Consider the following 22,059-nt stretch of genomic DNA (forward strand, 5'->3'; position numbering starts at 1 on the left):
AGAGAGGGCATTCCTGTCTTTTGCCAGTTTTCAAAGGGAATTTTTCCAGTTTTTGCCCATTCAGTAAGATATTAGCTGTGGGTTTGTCATAAATAGCTCTTATTATTTTGAGATATGTTCCATCAGTACGGAATTTATTGAGTGTTTTTAGCATGAAGGGCTGTTGAATTTTGTCAAAGGGCTTTTCTGCATCTATTGAGATAATCATGGGATTTTTGCCTTTGGTTCTGTTTATATGCTGGATTACGTTTATTGATTTGCATATGTTGAACCAGCCTTGCATCCCAGGAATGAAGCCCACTTGATCATGGTGGATAAACTTTTTGATATGCTGCTGGATCCAGTTTGCCAGTATTTTATTGAGGATTTTTGCATCGATGTTCATCAGGGATATTGGTCTAAAATTCTCTTTTTTTGTTGTGTCTCTGCCAGGCTTTGGTATCAGGATGACGTTGGCCTCATAAAATGAGTTAGGGAGAATTTCCTCTTACTCTATTGATTGGAATAGTTTCAGAAGGAAAGGTACTAGCTCCTCCTTGTACCTCTGGTAGAATTCAGCTGTGAATCCATCTGGTCCTGGACTTTTTTTGGTTGTTAGGCTATTAATTATTGCCTCAATTTCAGAGCCTGCTATTGATCTATTCAGGTATTCAGCTTCTTCCTGGTTTAGTCTTGGGAGAGTTTAAGTGTCTTTTAGATTTTCTAGTTGATTTGCATAGAGGTGTTTATAGTATTCTCTGATGGTAGTTTGTATTTCTGTGGGGTCAGTAGTGATATCCCCTTTATCATTTTTTATTGAATCTATTTGATTCTTCTCTGTTTTCTTCTTTATTAGTCTTGCTAGTGGTCTATCAATTTTGCTGATCTTTTCAAAAAACCAACTCCTGGATTCATTGATTTTTTGGAGGGTTTTTTGTGTATCTCCTTCAGTTCTGCTCTGATCTTAGTTATTTCTTGCCTTCTGCTAGCTTTTGAATGTGTTTGCTCTTGCTTCTCTAGTTCTTTTAATTGTGATGTTAGAGTGTCCATTTTAGATCTTTCCAGCTTTCTCTTGTGGGCATTTAGTGCTATAAATTTCCCTCTACACACTGCTTTAAATGTGTCCCAGAGATTCTGGTATGTTGTATCTTTGCTCTCATTGTTTTCAAAGAACATGTTTATTTCTCCCTTCATTTTGTTATGTACCCAGTAGTCATTCAGGAGCAGGTTGTTCAGTTTCCATGTAGTTGAGCGATTTTGATTGAGTTTCTTAGTCCTGAGTTCTAGTTTGATTGCACTGTGCTCTGAGAGACAGTTTGTTATAATCTCTGTTCTTGTACATTTGCTGAGGAGTGCTTTACTTCCAATTATGTGGTCCATTTTGGAATAAGTGTGATATGGTGCTGAGAAGAATGTATATTCTGTTGATTTGGGGTGGAGAGTTCGGTAGATGTCTATTAGGTCTGTTTGCTGCAGAGATGAGTTCAATTCCCGGATATCCTTGTTAACTTTCTGTCTCGTTGATCTGTCTAATGTTGACAGTGGGGTGTTGAACTCTCCCATTATTATTGTATGGGAGTCTAAGTCTCTTTGTAAGTCTCTAAGGACTTGCTTTATGAATCTGGGTGCTCCTGTATTGGGTGCATAATATTTAGGAGAGTTAGCTCTTCCTGTTGAATTGATCCCTTTACCATTATGTAATGGCCTTCTTTGTCTCTTTTGATCTTTGATGGTTTAAAGTCTGTTTTATCAGAGACTAGGATTGCAACCCCTGCTTTTTTTGTTCTCCATTTGCTTGGTAGATCTTCCTCCATCCCTTTATTTTGAGCCTATGTATGTCTCTGCATGTGAGATGGGTCTCCTGAATGCAGCAAACTGATGGGTCCTGACTCTTTATCCAGTTTGTCAGTCTGTGTCTTTTAATTGGACCATTTAGTCCATTTACATTGAAGGTTAATATTGTTATGTGTGAACTTGATCCTGTCATTATGATATTAACTCGTTATTTTGCTCGTTAGTTGGTGCAGTTTCTTCCAAGCCTTGATAGTCTTTACATTTTGGCATGTTTTTGCAATGGCTGGTACCGGTTGTTCCTTTCCATGTTTAGGGCTTCCTTCAGGGTCTCTTGTAAGGCTTGCCTGGTGGTGACAAAACCTCTAAGCATTTGCTTATCTGTAAAGGATTTTATTTCTCCTTCATTGATGAAACTTAGTTTGGCTGGATATGAAATTCTGGGTATAAAATTCTTTTCTTTAAGAATGTTTAATATTGGCCCCCACTCTCTTCTGGCTTGGAGAGTTTCTGCCGAGAGGTCTGCTGTTAGTCAGATGGTCTTCCCTTTGTGGGTAACCCGACCTTTCTCTCTGGCTGCCCTTAAGATTTTTTCCTTCATTTCAACTTTGGTGAATCTGGCAATTATGAAAGACACAGATTTCTTTATTGCCTTTACAAACAAGACACCCACTGTTTTGCCTATTAAGCTGCACTAGTTCTACTTCCAAGACACTTTATGCCACATTCTATGTCACCTATTCGATCTGTCTTTATATGACACAGGGTGTATAGCAAAAAAAAAAAAAAAGGAAAAAAAAAGAGCAAACAACCAACAACAAAAAAATTATTTTGCCCCTTCCCATTATCTATATTTTTGTAGGATTTTGGAGTGAGAGTATATGTCTTATAGAAGACTTGTAATACTCTTTCACATTCTTCCATATCTAGTTTTGCAAATGATAAACCAAATTGCAGTCTCATATATTGTATCTGACATATTTTAACATTTTATTAGAATCTTATTTTTTTCTGTCATTTGAATTGAAGATTTGTTTCTCTATATTTTTCATGTGCATGTTTTCAGATAAGTTCTCTAGAATCTCAGGAAGACCTTTTGACTGCAGATTCAAAACTGTTTTTAGTTGAAATAATTTTCTTCTCAGTTTTGTATTTTTATCTGCTCTTTTATTTGTTTCTTATTTTTTATTTTGGAACTCGTGTTATTGACTTTTTAGAAATGTTTTGTTATGTATTCTATATTTCTCCTATCACTTCCCTCATAACTTACAACTTATTATACTGTGGTTCTGTGCTCAAACACATCTGTTCTTGATCTTCTGGTTCACAAATTTGGGACTTAATAATAAACAACCATATATTACTTCACATTAAGTATTGGTTTTTAAAAAATCATATGCTTTGAATCAAAACAAAAAAAAAGTGTATTTTGCTTGAATCTTCTTAATTTTGTCCTCCTCAGTTTATTTTTAATTTGTTTCCTCTTCTTCTGATTTGATTAATTATTAATTTCTGTGGACTTAGACCAATTGTTAGTTTTCTTTTCCTAATGGGGATCTCCTTGTTGGATTACCTTATGACAAGTCTCAGAAAATGTTGTAGTTTCTCCCACTTATGTCTTGGCACAGTGGCCACAATTATATCCCTGGAGATTGAGGAAGAATTATATCGGAACCCTGCTTTACTTGAACTCTTTCTATCAGAAGCAGGCAGTATGTGCTTACTAATTTAAATAATGCCTTGCTTTCTGCTGATTACAGATGCATCCATCAAAATTATTTCTGTGGACCTGAGAATATTCTGCTGCTTTCTGATCTTCCTCCATGAGCTCTCTGATGCTGGTCTGTGGGCTGCTGGGCCTCAGGGCAGAATCTGAAATAACGAGCATGTGCTCAGTTCCCTGTGGATGCCATCCGTCATTCTCATGAACCTTCTTTCCTGGTCCAGTGAGAACTTGACTCAGGAGATGCAGATAATTTGGAATAGAAAGAGAATAAAAAACAGCATTTTCTCAAAAGTCCTCTTATGGAACTTTCCTCGTATCTCCTTGTTAATATCCTTTTGTCAATTGTCATTTTGTTTAGTGTTTTTTATCATATTTAGGCTCATAGTACTTTGCAATTATTTATCTGTACGTCTTACTGTCCAATTTGAATTTTGAGAAAGAAGTACCAATGAACTCTCTATTGTTATATTGTGGTGCCTTGTACTCTGCCAAGCAAATATGTAAGGGTGGATAATAAAAATGTTCCAGCTCATATATGCTTATTAGGGCTTTGTTGGTATAAGCATACATGTTCATGTTAAATGATACATTTAATTATTTGAATATCATTTAGTCTAACCAATGTATTTATCATTCAGGGACAAAAATTATGGCATGCACTTTGTCGATATATACTAATAAATGATTGGATTACCTTCATATTGAGGTATAATATTAAGTATAAATAAACAATGCAATTTGTATTAAGTACTTTTGATATTTTCCCAGTGATGAAAACGTTATAATAGGCCTGTAATGTTTTTCACTTATAAACTTTACATTTATGTTACTATCCTAATTGTTAAAGCACTTATCATATTTGGGAAAGAGTTACCAATTTTGAAATTCCACAACTGGATTGGATCATTGATTGCAGAATGGATTAGATTATATGATTAGACTGGACCACCTAATCCAGGATAAACCAAGATAATTTTCGTATATCAAAGCCTTTAATTTGGCTAAACACCCACATCCTATAAGGTGAAATATGAAGTGGTTCTAATAACTAAGCAGTGACAAAATTAGGAGGCCATTACTTTTTCTACCCTGGGAACCAAACGAAATATACTAACTAGCTATTAAATGTGGCATCATATATTGTCAATACCTTTATTTTTCCCAATTTCTCAATAAAAAGATGAATATTAGTCCATTCTTCCATGACAGAAAGAAAATTGTCTTTATTCCTATAAGGATATCTCTGAGTAAAAATTCCTTAATATTTCAGAAAAACCAACCCCAATGTGGACTTCTGATGAGATTCAAACATTCCATCATATTGATGACATTCTGATGGTGGCACCATGAAGAAGATTGGCATATTGTAACATATCTCATGCAGTCTCAGCTAACAAAATTAACATATCATGACTCTGTCCAATTTTTTGAACTCAAGTGCTCTTTCTACTTCTGAAAATTACATACATTTTTTTCATTAACTTTTAATCTTTTCCTTGGGCTTAGTGGAAAAATATTACCTCACCACAGGAAAAATGTTTCCCTCATTCAATACTTCAACATTGACAGGAGTATTTTTCAAGCCAAAATCCCGTAAGGTGGGATAAACCCTAGAAAACTCAACATGAAATAGAAATCTTGTATCCAATGAACAAACCTATCCCTTGATAATTTAACCAACTCTACTAGCACAGTTGTATTTATCCCGTAGTAAAATATATGGCATTGGCAAATTCTTCATTTAAACTTAAAGGAGTTCTGACTTAAGTCAGATTTTCACCTACAAGACTTAGTAACTGGAAAAGAAAAAAAAAAAAAAAAAACAAGGTTCACTAATGGAACATTCTTGTAGTGAGGAAAAATCCAGCAGAATGCCTCAACAACACATCAGAATAGTCATAAAGTACTATTAGTGTTTTGTATTGGTAATTTTATGTAGTAGGCTTAATTCTGGCTATGGCAAATGATAAAATGTATCTTTAATCATGTGATATTGGCAATGGCCTAGCAGTACAGTCAGTTTCTAGGTCACACAATATAAGACTATTGAAAGCATTATCATACGGCATATGCCATTATGAAGTAAAGTACAAAATCAAATTACAAACTATACCTGATGTTACACATATACATCTGAAAACTGAACTATCAATACAGAATAGCTTCTAGAATATGCTTAGAATTGCACAACCGTATCACTGGTAACTCAAATAGCTAAGCCTAAAACCAGTATGGTTACAAAAGTAACATGAAATTCTTGAATACCCAGTAAAAAATTGACTGGACATATTAAGATTATATAATGATACTTACAGAACCTTACCTTGTTCCATATATGTGGGCATGGGGCTCAAGATGGGTTGAGAATATTACCATATAAATCATATAAATCTTGACCAGCTTACAATTTATTCAATATAACGGTTTCAGTATAATAAAGTGCTATTGTCCTTAATAGTTGACTAGTATAGATATGAAGGCATTGAATGACAACTTCTATCACATGATCTATATGATATGTAAATGTACTTAATGCCACTTAAACATTGAATGCTCTTCCTAGCTATTGCCAATCCCAATATATGATTTTCTAGTTATACCCTGCCAATTACACCCAAATGCAACAGGCACCATTAGGTCCACAAGTGGCTAACCCAAGGAATTTTCTAACAGAACTTATAAAGGATGAATACAGTCATACTCTGCAATGACTTCACGAGCTGATAAAATTCACAGATACCTCAAATTTTTAGAACGGAGAGAAAAAAACTGAAGTCTATGTAATTTGATAGAACTGGCAGTGTTCACACACTGACAAATTTCTGCATATTTTCTTTTTCATCCAGATCCTGGCTAAAATTATATATTCGTCAGGATACCTCATAGATACAACTTTTGAGGTTTCTTTAAAATTTCACAATGACTTCTGGTTGTCATATACAATGATAGGATAACTTACTTATTGTCTCCAGGGTTCTACAATTCTACCATATACCCCATTCACAATGAAAAAAGTTGTAATGACTCTTAGGCCTATGCAATAGATTCCCTGTCTTTTGAAGTCATCATCTCACTTTCAGGGGGTCACACTTAGTAAGAGAGTGGTACATACTTTTTCAAATTTTTAGGTGAAATCTTATTTCTTCAGGAAAACGATGGCCTGGCTCCTTATGGAAGTATATGACATACCACCATCTCCACTGGTGAGATATAGTACATATGTGACCTTGACATAAAGACAAAAATAACTTAACCTCCAATAATCACCCATGATTTTCCCAGCTGTAGAAGAGAATATCATTACTCTATTGGATATGTTTTTAGTAAATAAATATAGAGGAAAAAAAACAAAAAAGCAAAAAAACACCTTATTGTCATACCACTCCCTGAATTGACTTATGAACTAATATTACCCTGGCAGCAGCAGTCATCATTCATGACATAAATTGATATGCTCAATATAATGCAGCAGTTCTCCAGTATTAATGGTGCTGCTGGGTCTGGAATGAACACATGTGTAGAAGAAATCTTACAACCCCTTGTTAGCAGGTCTCTACCATTTTTGTTATGTCTAGTTCGATTAATATTTTTAATGCCAGTAAATTTAGTGTTCACCTGAAAAAAATATCAGTACCAGCATCTTGATTCACAAGGCTGATCTTACTCATATAACAGACAGAATCTCCGTGACATGCTGAATTTTCTTTTTCTGTTGGGCTGTCAGGCATGCTTGGCTTTCTATTCCTTCACTTCTGCACAATGGAGATAATTCTAAGGAAATTTTCTGTAGAGTAATAAAGTTAATCTTCAGAATCAATCACTTGTCTAGGCTCCTTCAAAATATCTAGGGCAATTTCTAGATATTTATCCCTTGTAATTTTATATTTTCTTATTATAAAAGCCCAATACATTGTATAAGTGACAGCTTTCATAATATGAAAAAATATTTCCAGTTATTACAGTAATCCAAGACTCAGCCAGCTTGACCCCAATCCCAAGCTCTAGTTTTATGCTTTGTTTTATTTTAATGCAACTAAAACAACTTACTAAGTGAACAGAACTATTTTTCCACCTATTTATAAGAATTTCTCCTCTAGATTGGCCGAGCTAAAATGAAATATAGAAACTTGTACACTTCTTTAGGGGAGATTGCCAAGGAAAACTTCAAAGCTCTTATCCTTCCTTAAAGCTACTCTGCTCAGAAAATATATTTTCTACTGTTACCAAACATTGCATGATTTCTCAAAAATCTGCATAATACATGCGCCTGATGAGAAGCTTCAGAGTATTAGGATCAGGAGGAACTACAGTGAGACAAGTAATCCTATGATATAGTTTAGTTCTGTGTCCTCACCCCAAACTCTTGTTGAATTATAATTTCTAATGTTGGAGGTGGGGCCTGGTGGGAGGTGACTGGATCATGGGGGTGGTTTCCAATGGCTTGCTGCCATCCCTCTAGTGCTGTCTTGTGATACAGTTCTCATGAGATCTGATTGTTTAAAAGTATGTAGCACCTCCCCCTTCACTCTCTTTCTCTCTCCTGTTGGCCTTGTAAAGATGTGCCTGCTTCCCCATCAACTTCTGTCATGACTATAAGTTTCCTAAGGCCTCCCCTGAAGCAGAAGCTGTACAGCCCAAAGAACTGTGAGCCAATTAATACTTTTTTCTTTCTAAATTACCCAGTCTTGGGTATATCTTTATAGCAGTGCAGGAATGGACAAATACTCCCTGTTGTCCTGATCATCCTCACTACTTATTTAAAGGAGTCTGGTAATAAACAACCTTAGTAGTGCTCTAAAGTACCCAGCTGAAACTATAGTAGATATGCATCACACCAGGAGACTTTCTAAGAAAATCAATGGTCCTCATTTGGGGAAGAGCACAATTTCATTGCAAAGCTTAGGGTCCTATAAATTTACCAGTGTCTTTCTTCAAATGCTCACCAGAAAAAAAAAAAAAAAAAGATAGTCAAGCAAAGCTATGGTACTTAAACCTACTAGGGAGAGGGACAGCACCCCCTTCACAGAATCTTAGTAGTATATCAAAACAGGGAAATTAGGAAAGGCTTTTCTGGACGGGCCAGAGTGATTTTGAAGTGGACTTCATAAAGAAAGGCACTGGTTTTAATTTGACAGAGTTTATCATATAATAATATTGAATAGCTTGGCACAGTAAGGTGAGTGTCCTGAAAGAATCATTGAGCAGAATGTTAGTTCTGAGAAGTAAGCTCTGTATTAGTCTTGTCTTTCTGAGCAAGAATTTCCTGGAATGAGAAGCTAAATTATTTAAGTTTGGTTTCAGTATTGTTTAACAAAAGGAGGAAAATGTTTGCCTAGACTCAGAGACAGAATTTATATTGCTTTCAGGTTTTACCAAAATCTCCACCTCCTTCTCAATCTCTCTAGACTATGTGTGGGAGCAAATAATTAGGAGGTCTTTTCTAGAACCTCAGCCTCAATATCTACAAGTCTGTGTATTTGCGTGGATCCTGATAGTCATGTTATTATCAGTTTATGTAAACAAAACTGCTTTGATTCTGCAATATACTCCATCTGTTACATTTACCCTCTCCCCTTTCCCAACATTAATTGTTGATTGCTCCATTACTATAATTCTACTCCATCTATTTTTTCTCTAGTCAGTCTTTTACCAAACACTCTATTAAAATTATTTTCACAAAGCTGGGCACAGTGGCTCACACCTGCAGTCCCAGCATTTTGGAAGGCCTGGGGCAGTGGATTGCTTCAGCCCAGGAGTTCGAGACCAGCCTGGACAACATGAGAAACCTCGTCTCTGCTATAAATACAAAAATTAGCCAGGTGTGGCGGCACATGCCTATAGTCCCAGCTCTTCAGGAGGTTGAGATGGGAGGACTGCTTGAGCCCAGGGCAGTCAAGGCTGCAGTGAGCTGTGATTTGGCCACCCCACTCTAACCTGGGTGACAGACAGACACTGTCACAAAAAACAACAACATATATATATCTATATCTATATATATATATACACACACATATATATCTTCACCAGTCACCTCCAAATTGCTAAAAGAAAATAATTCTCTATCCTCATCTTTATTTTATCAATGGCATTTGTGACAACTAATTACCTTTTCTTAAAAAAATACATTTGAGAAATTAGTTTCAAGATATTCCCTTTTCTGTGATGCATTCTTAGCAAAATTACAAAATGAGAGAAAATAAATAGAAATATAAAATTGGTTATTTAGCAAAATAGTATCCTCTTTTCATGTGAAAGCACCAAAAATATAGAACAGCAATAGAGGAAACAGAGAACCAATATGTTATCTCAGCAGATCGTCTGTCAGTTACATTTTTCAACTAGTGTTTAGTGTGGAACATCAGCAGCTTTTTAACTATCCTGGAATAACTACCCAAAATGAGCAAAACCAAAGATAAAACAAAAACAACAAAAATGTCACAGTGTAAAGCTGAATGTTTAACATATTTCAATGGACAGTTAAGAAAAATTACATTTTATTTATCTTACATCTTGGTTTCTGGAGATTACTTGTGAAGCATAAATGCTAGGTACTGTGCCTCTGCTACAACATCCGTTGTCCTATCAATCAGTTGATCATAAACTGGTGATGCTGCTTCTTTGTAGCAGAGAAAAAAATTGCTAATTTGGCTATTACTCTACTGCAAAGCAGCTGTGATCACAACCTCCTGAGCACTGAAAATACTTCCTCCCAGACTCCTGAAACTTTCATATGAAAAACTTCAAAAAAGCTAAATATGCATATTTCATAACTTACTGAGATATATTTTGCATCATGCTGTTATATTCTGCAACTCAGCAAGAATAAATATCATATCCTGGGACTTTTCCACTCATAAACTATGTTACAACAGTCAAGTACAAGATATACCTTTTTATAATCAATATGGTTCATTTGAGCTTAAGTGGAAACCCAGGGGAGAAAAGAAAAAAGAAAAAGTATAGTTAATCGAAGTCCTCTGTAAATGTCATCATCCCATCCTCTGTAAAGTTTATACATTTTATTTTAATTTGCATAGAATATTCATACTCTCAATGAAGTTACAACAAAATTCTACTTTTATTTTTAATCTAGAATATCAAATTTTTTTTTTCATTTGAAGTATAGCTTTAAGGATATTAAGAACATTGACGTGGTATTGTAATTTGGCAAACCTAATTTTGGAAGTCACTACTACCTATTAAAATTATGTGGATTAAAAAAACTAAACATTATTATAGTGAATAATAATCAAAAATATTTATCTGAATTTCAAATTGATATATTAGTGAAAATGGTATTATCTACACTCTGTTAAATAATTGAACCACATGTTCTTTTCAAATACTTCTTTTGCTTTTAAAATAATGTTTTCTAAGTAATACAAATTATTCATAGTTTAAAGTTATCTTTATATTTTATTACCAATACATTTGTAAAAAATGATAAAGCTATATTTATATGTGCTAAATATTTGCACCAAAGTGGATGTGGAGAGGGCACCAAATTAGTCACAGTCTGGGCTCGGAGGACTCCACACAGACAGCACTGTTGGTCTTGGCTGTTTCCAGCCAAGAATGGGGGCATTTGATAAATTCAAGTATGTGCATTTATTATCTGGCATCATGAGGAAAACAGGTTTGGTCTTGGAGTGTACCGCTTAGATGTCACTGCTTAATTAGTCTGGTGTCAGGTACTGGTGGGCAGCATAAAATATTGGGGAGGGTTCTTCAAACTTTGGAATTCCTGAGGCACAGGGCCTAAGGAAAAGGTCTTGCTTTCCTGGTCTAAGCACCATTCTGATCCCAAGACTCAGTCAGTTTTCAAGCAGTGTGGGTGCTGCCCCCAGTGCCACCAGGCTTTCTGTGTAGCTTGCTGTAGTGATGGGTGTTGTGACTCCATAACACTGCTTAGGTGCAACAAGAAATAACATACAGAGACCAACATAAACCCAAATTACTCAGGAACCTCTACCAGACCCGTACTAAGTCATGAAAGAAACCTGCTCACTTGTTGAGGCAAGTGTACACTTTATTTAAAAACACATCACAGTGAAAAAAAATTGCTGGATTCTCCAAGACTATTATCTCAGCCAACAGAGCACCCTGACTCAATGTGCTCTTAACGAGATTTATAAGACGCTCTACTTTATTTGTTAGGAGAAAAATTTCCACCAGTCTTTTGCATTTCTCATAATGGTACCGACAATTCTTTGTTCTAACGTATCCTCTCAAGGATACCTAAATAGTGAACAGGTGTGTGAGATGAGGATTGTATTTACATTTCTATATAATTGTTTCATTATTATTTTTTATTTTTTGCAGTAAAATTAAGCCCAAATTATCTAATTTCTTGTAGAGAAAACCATGATGTATCAAGAAGCCTTTTATAGTTTTTCTCCTTTTTCCCTGCCAAGTGGGTAAACAAAATTTTCTCTTAGCATAACACTCAGAGAATGTGCTTCTTTCCTCTTATCCTTGCACCTTCCATTTGAGAGCTTTCTGTCATTAAAACTCATGTTCCTACAAAACCCAAGTATACCAGGCCTCCCACAACGTCTCAAATTTTTCATAGAAATATATTTTCCTTTGGTGGTTATTGTCAATTACTATAGATAATAGTCAAAAATAATTAATAATACCAAATATAAGTACTCTTAACAATATTTATGATTATAGGCATTGTATTAAACAATTCAATTAATTGCCACATTTAACACAGCAACAACCTCATGAGGTGGCTACTATTAGTAGAGGCGTTTCTAACTTTCAGGTTACGTAAATTAGGACTAAACAGAATGAAGTTATCCACTTTAGTCATTATTTTACCCGGTTTTTTTGTTTGTTTTTATTATAGCATTTAAAATTTTTTAAAAGTTATTCATCAATATGCTCTACTTCCTCATTCCATATCTGAAAATATGGCTTGTCTTTTTTGTGAGAAGTTTGAAATAACATATTGTTGGCAGTAATTTTTGCTCTAGTATTATGGATTCAGCCTTGCAAGAGCTAAACAAAAGGAAGGTTTCTTGACTCAAGGAGCTGACACTCTAATATGAGTAGTAACTGTAGTATGAAAAAATAACATCAATGTTGATACAAGCTAGTAAACCATTCAACAAATTTTACCCTCATTGTATTTATTTATAGGATCTGCAGCAACAAAGTAGAAAGTGGATGCTAGGTTCCATATGTTATGTTATTTAACCTTTCTCATGATCCTATAATTTTGGTGTCTGAATAGCCTGGATGTTAGAATAAACAAACAATTTTCTATCTGAGAAATTATAGCCAAAATACTCACTTTTAATTTTATGCTCTTCATCTATAAAATGGAAATATGTCTTTCTTTCATCTACTTAGATGTATTTGACTGGTAGGGTAAATGTGTTCAGTTTGTCTCATCTATCATTTGAAGCTATTTTTATGATTATATTGAAGATATTATCAAACGGTAGGCTTCAAAGTTGTTTATACTTCATAAAAGCTTTAAGACAATGAGAAATTAATAATATAAAATAAGACTCAGCAAACATATAGATCAGTGCATCAGAAATATATGGTACAGGAATATACTCATACTCGCATGGTCAATGGAATTTTTACAAAAGGACCAAGGTAATTTAATGGGAGTGGATGACAATGTGTTCAACAAAAGTGCTGTATATTAGATACTCATACTTTAAAATAATGAACTTCAAATCTTACTTCATACCATTTACAAACTTCAGTGTAGATCCTATACCAAAATGGAAGAGCTAAAAATACAAACCTTTCAGTAACTCATTAAAAAGGAAAATCTCTGTGATGTTATTAACGGCACCCTGGGTTCTTGTAATTTCCCAGGATAGAAATTAAGAGACAACACCAAACACAGCAGGAAAGTTTATTCAGCTTATGCACTAGGGAGCCAGCAACAAGCAAGGAAGAGGAAGTAACTTTTCCCCAAGAGTAGAGTGGATTAATTTTGTAGGGTCTTTATGTAGGGAAGGGTTACATCAGAATATGTATAGGAAGGCTTTTTCTAGTGCTTGCATGATGGGTTACGATGTTTCTTTATACATCATATGTAGCATTAGTATTTCAAATATCTACCTCTGGGCATGATTTTTAGCATTAGAATGAGGAAGGGGTTACTATAGGTTAGAGTTTAAGTCTATGTAAGGTTTCTAGGAAGTCCTTAGCCCCCTGAAATAGGAGCTTGCAGTTAATAGCTTTTTGGGTCTTCTGCTAGTGATTGGCTGAGAGTCCTATAAGCTCAAGCTTGAGTAAAGAGCTTTTGTCCTTTTCCTCTAGACCATCTTAAAATAGGAAGCCAGTTGACTTGCTGTCTCATTCTCCCCCGAGAGACTACCTACTCCTTATTTTTAAGGGGTCCTGAGTAAAGATTTCTTATTCTGAAGCTACTTCTTATTAAGCAAGGGAGTAGTTCCTATATCTGTTTCCAGGAGTAGATGCCTCTTCCAGCTTGGTGAGGGACCAATATTGCTCTGGGCTGGTGGTCTCTGGAATAGGCTCAAAAACTTCTGTGACCGTTAACTTGACAGGATATTGGTCTAGTCTCGAAGACACATATTTTACCAGTGGATTAAACAAACACAGCCAAAAATTTAAGATGAGGATAGCCGATGAGAGCCCTATGAAAGAAGAAACCAAGTTGTATAGGGTAAGGTTGATTTCATAGCATCCCATATAGAGTGAGCTGTTAAATCCTTTTTGACAAAGGAATGTAGACACGTTTCCTGATTATAGAATGCTTAGATATTAACTTCTACTTGCCCCGTGGTATTCATCTAAGTACAGCAGGAAGTGTTGGTGACTGTGCATATGCCTCTTTGTTCTGCCAGTACGTAGTCTAGAACCAATCAGTTATCCAAAAACACATAAGGAGGAGAATTTAGAGAAGTCTTTAGATCTCCCAGAGCCTGCACAGTCTGGTTCACTATATGACCAATCTGTTGTGTCAGATTGTGTAAGGTGACCTTATGGTAGGTGAAACTTCTCCAGGGACCCGGCAAGTAAATAGTCAGGCCTCTTCCTGCTATGACTGTGCTAAGCCCTTGCCTTGCTAGAATCAGGGCTTGATGTTGAGCAGTGGAGTTATGGATGTTTATTCCATTTAACTCTATCATTTTCAAGGCTGACTCACCTATTAATTATACATTGTCTATGCAAGAATAAGCCTGTTCTAGCAGAATGAAAGTATAAGGAGAGTGGGCAGTGGGCCACAGGAGGCAGTTATGAGCATTGCCACAAAGAAAAACAATTCTTGGAGTAGCACAGATGTGAATGCCCTCCTGAGTGTAATTGAGAATTATGAGGTTCAGGTTATGAATTGTGCAGTTGGGGGATAGCAAGCATGGCCCTGATAATTGTTTGCATATTTCTCCATGGTTTTCTGTCCTAGGTGGTCATGGATGAATTTTGAGGTGTCCTGGAGCATGGTAGATCTTCACCCATAGCTGAGCTTGTAGTTTGCTGTGAACCCTTTGGGCAGTGTGAAGCTATATTTCCAAAGTGGTGGGATGTTACCCTGCTAGTATTCACACAACCTTAAATAATTAGAGGTTTTGTTAGCAAGCTTGGGCACATATATCCCTAGTAATTATTTAGAGCACAGTGAGTTAGGTTATATGTACAGGTCTTTAAGTTAGAGGTGTGGTGCCAAGTAAAGTTGTAACAAGAAGGAAAATTGCAAGGAATCTACCTTGCTCAGGTGAAGTTTAATTCCTCATTTCCTACAGCAACGGAATAGTTTTTATCTGGGGTAAGATTAAAGAAAGAAACTCGATCAGTAGGAGGCAGTCTGAAAGTTAAAGAATTGGGTTTAGATCGCTGGCCTCTATTTAAACATTGTATGGTCAGTTAAGGGTAGATGGGATTAAAGGAACCATGTAAAGAACCACTGAAGAGAGTTGATGGTGCTGGTGGCAGATCCAGCGGTTAGAAATGAATTCTCCTTTACTGAGATGTTGGAGAAGTTGATCAGGATTTTGCAACCCCAGTGGCCCTGTGCCTAGACTAAAATGAAGAGGACACAGTAGTATATAGGAAGAAGAGTGCACAATAGGAGCATAATTAATATTCAAGGGAGGATACAAGTTTGCTTAATAACTATGCACCAGCAGGGTGACTTGATTTTAGCCAATAGTGAGCAGGGTAATACAATCAATAGATTAGTAAGAACATACTAATAGTTTTTGTTTTTGAAATAGCATATCACTCTGTTGCCCAGGCTGGAGTGCAGTGGTGCGATCTCGGCTCACTGCAATCTCTGTCTCCCAGATTCAAGGGATTCTTGTGCCTCAGCCTCCTAAGTAGCTGGGACTACAGGCTGGCACCACCACACCTGGATTTTTTTTTTTTTTTTTTTTTTGGTACAGATGTAGGTTCAGCATGTTTGCCAGGCTGGTCTTGAACTCCTGACCTCAAGTGATCCATCTGCATTTGCCTCTAAAAGTGCCGGGATCACAGGTGTGAGACACCATGCCCAGCCTAGAAAATGGTAATAATTAGCAGCAAATGAAAGAGTGAGTACACATGTATCCATCAATTAGCTTTATTGCTATCTCCTGGAGGTAGTCTCCTGACTACATGCTTGAGGTCTTCCACAAGTGTAAGCTGTTCCTCTGAGCAGGCCTATAAATTGGGAGATGCAAATGTTTTTATTCTAGAGAGGTAGACTCAACTGTGAAGTTCTTCCAACTTTATGGATTTTAAAGTGGCCAAGACAACCTGGTAAGGACCCTTCCATTTTTCAGTTAACTGATCCTCTGGGCTTCCTTTTTACCATGTCTTGAGTAAGACCTGTGTACCTGGACTAACAGGGAAATGATCTGAAACTCCCTTACCTGGCTGAGGCAATATTTTATTATTATATTGGATGATTGCCTGCTGAACTTGTCCCAAATTAATGATGTATTTTAGAGCTTGATTTAAATTTTCATCTAATAGAGAGCTTGTTTTGAGAATAAGCTGCCCACAGGTTATTTCAAAGGGGCGAGCTTTAAGTTTCCCTTGAGGCAGCTCTTATGCTTAGTAAAGCAATAGGGAAAAGCTTAATCCATGATTCCTGGGCTTCCTTGCATAATTTAACCAAGGTTCTTTTAAGTGTTTGATTCATTGTCAACCTTCCCAGAGGACTAACGAAGCCAAGCCGAATGAAATTTGTATATAAATGCCAAGAGTGATAGATAGTACGTTGGTGATCTGGGTGATAAAAGATATTCCAGACTGGAGGAGGAAGTAAACTTTAAGGGGATGAACTAGTGTGAGTTTGGAGACCTCTCTGACCAAGCAACTGGTGGCCTGCCACTGCCCTGTGGCAGTGGGGTGATTCTGGGCTACTGAATTCAATTGCTTTGAAAAGTAAACCTCTGGCCTTTGGATAGGCCCTAACTTCTGAATTAGGATTCCCAGGGCTTGCTCAGACCTCTCTTGTACAATGAAGAAGAAAAGCTTCCACAAATCTAGGAGTCTCAAGACAGGGGCCTGCCATAATACAGATTTTAGGTTTTCATATGCTTGCTGTCAGGCCTTGTCCCAGCGTAATCTTTCTCTTTCTCCATCCTTGAATGAATTATAAAGGGGTTTGACTATGAAGACAAAGTTTATAATCTAAATCTGGCAGAACCTGTGCATTCCCAGAAATCCCCTTAGCTCTCTTCTAGTACCATGTGGTAGTGAAGGAATGACCTGCTTTAGGTCTGAGACAAGCATCCTGGCTCCCTGGGTAAGAATGAATCTTAAGTATTAAACCTGTGTCTGGGAAATATGGGCCTTTGAGGAGATGGCATTATGACCCCATTCAGCCAAGAAGTTTAAAGTTTTAATAGCATTTTCTTGAGAACTATGAAAGTCCTCATTAGCAATAAGCACACTGTCCATGTATTGTAGTAAATTTTCACTGGTAAGTTTAAGCTCTCTGAGGTCTTTTGCCAAGCCTCACCCAAAGAGTGGGGGCTATCCAGAAACCCATAGGGTAGCACTATCTGGGTATACTGTGAAGATTCCTGGTTCTCCGGATGCTTCCATTCAAAGACAAAAATGTAGCTGGAGTTAGGAAGCAGTGGTATACAAAAGAAAGCATCTTTTAGATACAGCACAGTGTAGAAATGAGTGTACCAAAGGATTTGGGAGAGGATAGTGTATGGATTAGGGACCATAGGATAAATGAGAACAAACTGAGTCATTCACTGTCCTAAGTCATTCTTGAACTAAGTGCTACTCCTCATTTGTGTTTTTTCACAGGCAGGATGGGAGTTTTATAAGAAGGCTGGCCAGTCTGAGTCAGCCTGTACAACAGAAAATTTTCCAGGAGGGGGGCTATATCTCCTGTAGGGCTTCTGGCCTCAAAGGGTATTGGTGCTTGCATGGGTAGGGAAGGCCTGGCTAATACTTTATGTTAATAGGCTTTCCATTGATGGCTTGTCCCAGAGTACTGTTATTACCATATGAACTTTGTCACTCAAGCCACTGTGTCTTCCAGGATGGGGGTAACTTCTGATCTTGGGTAGCCAAAAGGGCCAGTACATGGATCCCCTTCTCAAGGGTGACTGAGACTTGTAGTAAGAGATTCCCCTGGAGGGAAACTGAGGCTCCAACCTTGGATAATAAATCATGACCTATTAAAGGGAGAGAACACTCAGGAACATTCAGGGAGGAATGAGTAATAGCCTTAGATCCAATTTCACAAGTTAAAGGAAAGGTGAACCATCCGTTCCAATCACTTAAGTTGGCATTGGAGAAGTCCCAGAGGTTGGGTCAGGACATAGTAGGTGGCCCCAGTATCCAATAAGAATTCAGATTTTTCTACCTGCAACCTCAATGTTGACCCAAGGCTCCTCAGTGGCAATGGCAATGAAACTCTTCAGGATTGCAGCCAGGTAAGCAGTTTGGCCCCCTCAGAAGGAGGGGGTAGACTTCTCATCCAAGAATCTAGCAATAAGAGGAGTGGGCTGAGGAGTTTCATTCTCTCTCAGCTTCCCAGGATGGGATGGGGAATCCCTTTTTCAGTGCCCCTTCTTACAGTAAGCACATTGGTTGCACCCAGTCCTATTGAAGCTGGTAGAGGTCTGGTTGCCCCATTTGGGTGTATTTCTGTTGCCTAGGGTCACCTCAAGACAGACTTGTAATTATGGCAGCCAGAATTTGTGCCTTCTTTTTAATTCTTTCATCTTTCTTTTATTTGTCTTCCCACTCACGATTGTTAAAAACATCAAAGGCCTCTGCTACCAATGTCATCTTTGTGCTCTGGGGGTTAGTTTTCTCCAAATATCTGGCTTTCTCCAAATATCTGGCACAACTTGGGTTATATCTTGGCCAGAAGTGTTTGAACCTCATCAGGCTTTAGGTATAAATAAATATGATTTCTGAAAGGTTGAAGAGCCTATTAAAATACATAGGCAGATATTCATTCCTTTTCTGAGTAATTTTGTTCACTTTGCCATAATTTATTCACTTTTTCTGGTACCTTCTCATTCCCTCTCATATGCAATTGAGAAAAAGACCTGTCCTTGACTGGTTTCTTCTATCCTCATAAACCCATTGGGGGTTTTGTTTTGGGACCACTTCATCAGATGCCTGGCAAATGACATGGCCAGGATCAGATCTAGTAATCTCATCTGCATATTCTCTGGCCTTTCTCAAGATCTGAGCCTTCTCATTAGTAATACAAAAATGGTTCAGAACTACTGCAACATCTTGGCAAGTCAAGGAAACGGTTAGACCCAACTTAAATAAATTCAACTCTAGGCCGGGCGCGGTGGCTCAAGCCTGTAATCCCAGCACTTTGGGAGGCCGAGACGGGCGGATCACGAAGTCAGAAGATCGAGACCATCCTGGCTAACATGGTGAAACCCCGTCTCTACTAAAAATACCAAAAAACTAGCCGGGCGACGTGGCGGGCGCCTGTAGTCCCAGCTACTCGGGAGGCTGAGGCAGGAGAATGGCGTGAACCCGGGAGGCGGAGCTTGCAGTGAGCTGAGATCCGGCCACTGCACTCCAGCCTGGGCGGCAGAGCGAGACTCCGTCTCAAAAAAAAAAAAAAAAAAAAAAAAAAAAAAAAAAAAAAAAAAAAAAAAATAAATTCAACTCTAAATATATCTGGATTTTCCAAGAATCAGCTACACTAATCCTTGCATTGACTTATCACTGAAACGGAGTACCCCCAAGCCATCTCTCCAATTCCATCCATTAGCTCTCAGAGGGCAAAGCAGCCTTGGGCTGGTGGGGAAGTAAAGGAGAGTGCCAGCTTGGAGCCCAACTGGAACCCCATTGGAGATAGCAACAGGGGTTGTTTGAGAGTGAAATTCTGATCCAGCTTGATATGGAAGAGGCTCAGGGTGGGAGGAAGGAGAGCCCACCATGGCAAAGGAGGTGCTGTTCCTGCCTGCCCCTGGAGAGGCATCAAGAAGATGGGATCTAGAGGGTCAATGTCCAAGGCAGACATTGACATCTCTTTCAATTGTTGTTTAAGAGACGCCACACAGGCTCTGTAAATGTCTCAGAGCTGGGATCCTGGTATAATTTCATAAAGACTGGCATATATAGCATTTCAATCCATTTATTAGGATTTCTGCAATACAGATCTTATTATAAACTAGTATAATAACACAAAGATCCCTTATTTTGCCAATTTCTCTTGTTTCCACAAGGGATGCTGAGGCCAAGCAACATGACAGAGAACCATCAGTTTCTTTTTTAGATTATCCAAATTAAATTGATCCCAATTACGAGGATGTATTATATGGGGGAATCTTTTGCAACATTTGTATTGTTTTCCATAATATAGCTCATATCCTATAATCAAGGGGCCTGACAAGGATTGGGATCCCCAATTATTACAATTATTACAGTTGTAATACTCCTCCTGGTCTCATTCAGTCCAGGACCTCAATTTCTTAATGAGGGCCAAGCAAGACAGGGAGGGTGTGGGAAGGGGATCTGAGTGAGGGGGCTTGAGAGCCTCTAGTTCTTGAATTTTGGATGATAACCCTCAAAATCTAATAGACTACATATTTTGTACCAGCTTCAAATAGAATTTACTCTTACTCCACATTCGTTGACATACTCTATAACAAGGGATGAGGTGATGGACCAGAAAAACGAAAAGAGGAAAGCGGTGATTTGTCCTAGAGAGTAATGCCTTCTCCTGGGAATTGTGAAAAGTCATGTCACATATGCAACAAGGAACAGTGAGGAAACACATTTTTGCTAGACAAATGACAAAAGAAATTGCAACTTATGGACCCCACAAAGAAGACAAAAGTTGACATAAGTACTGAGAGCTTTCGAAGTTGGAGAAAAAAAGTAAACTCCAGGTTGCCAGCTCCTTTTTAGCTAGTCCAGGAACAGGGGATAATTCCCCAGTTCAATACCAGATAAATGAACCAGAGTCACTCCAGCTACCTAAACAGAAGAGAAGATAGGTAAACAGGAGTCACTCCTTTTCCCCAAACAGAAACTGAAACCAGGGCTCCATGAGCCAATATACTAAACACCAGGACTCCTGAGGAGTCAAAACAGATGACAAAGGGAAGGTGAAGGGAAAAGAAGGAAAGGAGAGACAAGAGGGAAGATAGAGGGAAGAAGAAAGGGAACAGCGACCCACCTAGAGTCCAGACCTGACTCACCAAGGCACCAATGCAAAACAATAGTCCAGAAAGGCCACTTTTGTTCATGTCCTGTCAGTTGCCTCCGTCCTCTGGCCAATCACACTTACTACCCTAGGTCCTAAAAGAAGTGTCCCATCTGGAGTGCCAGGAAACAGTACCAGAGCCCTAGACTCTTACCATTTCTCCGAATAGAAATCAGGAAAGCTCACCAAATATAGCCGCAAAGGAAATGGTATTCAGCTTGTGTACAAGGGAACCAGCATTGAGAAAGGAAAAGAAATGGGCTGCTCCCTGAGGATAGTGTGTGGGTTAGTTGTATAGGGTCTTTCTATAGGGAAGGGTTGCATCAGGGCATATATAGGAGGAGTTTTTCTAGTTTTTGTGCCATGGCTCAACATGTTCCATACGTCATATATAGCATTAGTTTTTTATGAATAAATATCCAACCCGGGGCGTGATTTTTAGCATTAAAATTAAGAAAGGGTACCTATAGTTTAGAGAAATCTGTGTTTACAGGGCTCTTGGGAAGTTTCTAACCCCTGAAATAGGAGTTTGCAGTTAATATCCTCTTGGGTCTTCTGTTATTGATTGAAAGTTATATAAGCTCAAGCTTGAGTGAAGGGGTTTTATCCTTTTCCTCCAAATCATCTTAAAATAGGGAATCAACCAGCCTGCCTACCTGTCTCAGTGTTATAGTAGGCAAAGATCTATCAGATATGAAGAATAATCATTTAAAAAGATTGTATTTCATTATATATTTAAAACTATTTTTATTTGAGACATTAAGACAATGAAAAGGGAAGTCACAAATTGAGAGTAATATTTTAAATTATACACTAACAAAGTATTGTACTCAGAATATATAAATAATAAATAAATAAAGTAAAATCTGGACAAATATTTTAGTAAGCACTTTTCAAATATATATATGTATATATATGTGTGTATATA

The sequence above is a fragment of the Trachypithecus francoisi genome, unplaced genomic scaffold (assembly GCF_009764315.1).
Source record: "Trachypithecus francoisi isolate TF-2019V2 unplaced genomic scaffold, Tfra_2.0 Lachesis_group18, whole genome shotgun sequence".
Classification (NCBI taxonomy): domain Eukaryota; kingdom Metazoa; phylum Chordata; class Mammalia; order Primates; family Cercopithecidae; genus Trachypithecus; species Trachypithecus francoisi.